Below are 4,824 nucleotides of genomic sequence, written 5' to 3'. Positions count from 1 at the left end.
TGGGGTTGGGGGGGGGAGGCCGTCCCAGCCAACGGAGGGCGTCGCAAGAGCAAAGGCGAGATGGCTTCCGAGCATGTGCAAAGCGCACTTCCTTCCCGCAAGATCCAGAGCGCGGCGGCTCCCTCCTTCCTCCTTCCGCAAAAGACAAAAGGGGGGGGGGGAAGAAGGGTGCGGGGGAAAAAAGCGCAAGAGAGAGGCGACCGCGCTTCGGAAATAGAGCCTCTGAGCATGTGCAAAGTCCCTCTGCCGCTCTTCACCTCCGGGCGTGGGGGTTTTTCCAAGCCGGGAAGGCCTTTTCCTTCCAAGTAAAGGCGGAGGAGAGGGACGTCGAGAAGCGAGGCCAAGGGTGGGCCCCCCTCCCGCCCGCTTCAAGGCAGCTGCTCGGCCCTCGCCATTCCTGCGGGGTGGAACGGGCTACATGGCAAAACTTGGAAGACCGGTGTTGGACGCTTCCTTCGGGGCTTCCTCTTCCCGGGGTACCCTGGGAGTTGTAGTTCGCCACCGCCGGCAGGTCGTCTCGGGCGGGCGGGCTCTCGGGCCCTCGGCGGACTGCATTGCCCAGGATTCCTCGCGGCGAAAGTGGGGTGGGGGCTCGCCGCCAGGGCCTTGCCGCAGCGAGCCCGGGGCTCTTTCTTGGCTTGCAAAGTAAAAAGTCGGGAGTTTCCTTCGCTTGGCAAAGCCGGCGAGGAACTCTTGGCTTGAGGCCGGATTAAAAGGCCGTTTCCAACGGTCCGCGAGGTTAGCTTTTAACCCGGTAAACTTGCAGGGGTCTTCAAAACTTGGCCCTTTTATGACTTGTGGACTTCAACTCCCAGAATTCCTCAGCCAGGCACGCTGGCTGAGGAATTCTGGGAGTTGAAGTCCAAAACTCATAAAAGGGCTAAGTTTGAGGACCACTGGAAAGGAACCTGGGACTTCTTTGCAGCGGTGCGCTCACCGTTCGCACGGAACGCAAGGCAGGGAGTCCTCGACTTAACAACAGTTCGTTTAGTGACCGTTCGAAGAGCACTGGGGAAAAAAAAAGTTGGGTTATGATCTGTTTTGTCACACGACTATGGCAACATCCTCACAGTCACGTGATCAATATAAACAAACAAACAAATAAATAAATAAATATTCAGACGCTTGGCGCACTGATTCGCGTCGATGACGGGTTGCGGCGTCCCGGGGGATCCCGAGATCACCCTTTTTTTTTTTTCCCCCCGCGCCCTTCTGACAAGCAAAGTCAATGGGGAAGCCGGATTCAATTAACAAGCGTGTTACCAATTTAACCGATGCAGCGGTTCACTTAACGGCTGGCAAGGGAAGCTGTAAAACAGGGGCAAAGACAATTAACGAAACGTTTCACTTAGCAGTGGAAATTTTGGACTCGATTGGGGTCGTAACTCGAGGACTACCTGGACCTGTGTACAGCCGTCACTTTCGGAAAGAAGCAAGGCTGCTTTCTCACCCCAGCGAAGAGTTGCAACCATCGGTCTCCATTCCCCGGGGCCTTCTGGCGGGGGGGGGGAGGGGGGGCAATGATGGACCCTGTGTCTGCTAGGTCTGTGGAACAGGTAGAGGTTCAACAGGTGTCACCCCCCCCCAATACGTGAAGTGACCCCTTTGGTTTCCTAATGAAATAGACAACTTTCACCATCAACCTGCTGCATTTTATTTTTATTTTATTTTATTTTAATTCCATTTATATCCCGCCCTTCTCCGAAGACTCAGGGCGGCTTACAAGCTTAGCAGTAGCCTTCATTCTATGTATATGCCTGCTTGTTAGGGCTTTCACACACACACCCAAGCGGCATTATTACAAAGTCAGTTTAATTGCCCCCAACAATCTGGGTCCTCATTTTACCTACCTCGGAAGGATGGAAGGCTTTTATTATTATAATAATAATAATATAATAATAATAATAATAATAATAATAATAATAATAATAATAATAATAATAATAATTTTATTTATATACCGTAAGCTGACCAATTCATTCTAGGATACAATCATATATACCTTGGTGGAGCAGTGGGCTAATGCCTCCTTAAGTAACACCAGCTGCCTGCAATTAGTGCAGGTTCGCATCCCACCAGGCTCAAGGTTGACTCAGCCTTCCATCCTTCCGAGGTAGGTAAAATGAGGACCCAGATTGTTGGGGGCAATTAAGCTGACTTTGTAATAATGCCGCTTGGGGGTGTGTGTGTGAAAGCCCTAACAAGCAGGCATATACATAGAATGAAGGCTACTGCTAAGCTTGTAAGCCGCCCTGAGTCTTCGGAGAAGGGCGGGATATAAATGGAATTAAAATAAATAAATAAATAAATAAATATATACGTATAGTGCAAGTGTGTTTATCTAGAACAGGGCTCTTCAAACTTGGCCCTTTTATGACTTGTGGACTTCCAACTCCTGGACTTCCTGGCTGAGGAATTCTGGGAGTTGAAGTCCACAAGTCATAAAAGGGCCAGGTTTGAAGAGCCCTGATCGAGAAGGTGCCACAAAAAGTTACTTTGCTTACATAATATTACCAAGGACCAGGGCTTTTTTTGTCATAGAACGCTCAGAATGGAGTTCCGGCACCTTTTTTTGGATGGAACCTTGTAGGATAGGCAAGGCGGGTTTGTATGATATGTGTGAGTTCCGGCACCTTTTTCTTTTACAAAAAAAGCACTGCCAAGGACACTCTTCTGTAGAGGATCTCCTGGTGGTCTTCCATCCCAGGACTAACAACCACCCATACACAAGTATTTATTTATTTAATTGGATTTATATACCGCCCTTTCCCGAAGGACTCAGGGCGGTTGACAGGGTATTTAAAACAAGAAATACAAAAGTTAAAAACAATTAAAAAAATTACATCAATCCCTGAAAAAGTAAAAAAAACCAATTAAAATTAAAATTAAAATTCTCAGCCTCTTGACTTTCTCTCTGACTTCCCAACATGGTAGCCCTAGGTGACCATGTGCTTAAGTATTCTAGCTAGGGTTGATGACATGTAGCTTTTCAAGAGCAGTCAAGCCACGCTACGAAAAGTGAAGTAAGCACAACCAGTTTTAGTGGAATTTTTAAAAAAAAAAGTCCGGATAGTGGACATGGTAGTATCCAGAGACAGCAGAATAGAAGAGAAAGAAGTGGGGGACAAAAAAATAATAATAATCACAAAACGTAAAGGCCTGCAAATAGAGCTAGAACAACTCGGGCAAAAGAAAGCAAGGACGGTATCCATGGTAACGGGTGAGAAGGCAGAGAAACTCGTGGCTGGATGGACTGGATGAGCCTCTGGATAAAGAGCGGAGATGTTTAAAGAACAAAAGGCAACGTATGAAGCAGAAGATGACAACAGGATATATTTGAAAGGATATTGCACAGATGACTTTAATTTTAATTTTATCTTAATTTCTGTACTTATTATATGTTATTGTTGTTAGCCGCCCTGAGTCCTTCGGGAGATAGGGCAGGATATAAATCCCATTAATAAATAAATAAAATAAAATAAATATATTTCCTAACTGCCGACTATAGAAGAATGGACTTTAAAAGTTTCCAACCTGGCGGAAATGGCAAAGATCTCAGCATACTTGAAAGACCATTCGCAACAGAGATATATTGTGGAGTGGAAAAAATGGATTGATTATATCCAGAATAAATATGGGACTAAAAAGTTTCATCTAGCATTTGAAAAAGTATTGATGTGATATTTATATTGCTTGTAGTTATTTTATAAGAGTTAAGGTGCAATAGATTTAATAGTTTATTGTTGTTTGCATAAGGTAGATTATGATTGTTTGTATTTTTATACCTTGTATTTAGCTCTGGGAAGTCGGGGAGGGGGGAGGGGGGAGGGAGGGAGGTGTTGGGGAGGGTTGGGGAGAGGGGAGGGGGTGGGGAGGGGTTTTGTTTTGTTAAAAAGAAATGTATTGTAAAACTTTTCAATAAAAAAAAAATTTAAAAAAAGAGAAAAAAGAAAGGATATATTTCCCATGTACTCTTTTGTCTTTACTCTGCACAAGGGTGGATATACGCTTTGGAGAACAGCTTGACTCCCTCTTCTTTGTGGCAGCCCCTCAGATACTGGAATACTGCTATCATGCCACCCCTATTTCTTCTCTCTAAACCAGAGGCCCCCAACTTTTTGGGCACCAGGGACCGGTTCCGTAGAGAGAGAGGTTTTTCCGCAGACCGGGGTGTGTGTGGTTTCGTGTGCTGCCTGTATCCTGTGGATGGGGCTTTTCTTGGTATGCTGGTATGCTGTGGACCGGTACTGGTCCACAGACTGGGGGTTGGGGACCCCTGCCATACTCAAATCCTGCAGCCATTCTTCAAAGTCTCCAAAGCTTTGGATCAGGTTAGCTGCTCTTCTCTGAACTTCTTCCAAAAACTCAACAGCTTTTTTGTAATGCGGTGAGCAAAATTGGTTGCAGTGTTCCAGGTGGGTCTTACTTAAGGTTTTATAAAAGTGGTACTAATACTTCACTTAACAACTGTGTCATTAACTGTGGGCCTTGGTGGAGCAGTGGGCTAATGCCTCCTTAAGTAACACCAGCTGCCTGCAATTAGTGCAGGTTCGAGTCCCACCAGGCTCAAGGTTGACTCAGCCTTCCATCCTTCTGAGGTAGGTAAAATGAGGACCCAGATTGTTGGGGGCAATAAGCTGACTTTGTAATAATGCCGCTGGGGGGGGGACGAAAGCCCTAATAAGCAGGCATATACATAGGATGAAGGCTATTGCTAAGCACATTGATTTGTGCTTTAGATTGTAAGCCGCCCTGAGTCTTTGGAGAAGGGCGGGATATAAATGGGATTAAAAAAAAACACTTTAACAACTGCAGAGATTCATT

Source organism: Vipera berus, assembly GCF_964194415.1.
Source record: "Vipera berus genome assembly, chromosome: 2".
In the NCBI taxonomy this organism is placed as follows: Eukaryota; Metazoa; Chordata; class Lepidosauria; order Squamata; family Viperidae; genus Vipera; species Vipera berus.
The sequence above is the reverse complement of the archived record's forward strand: the minus strand, read 5'-3'. Positions refer to the sequence as shown.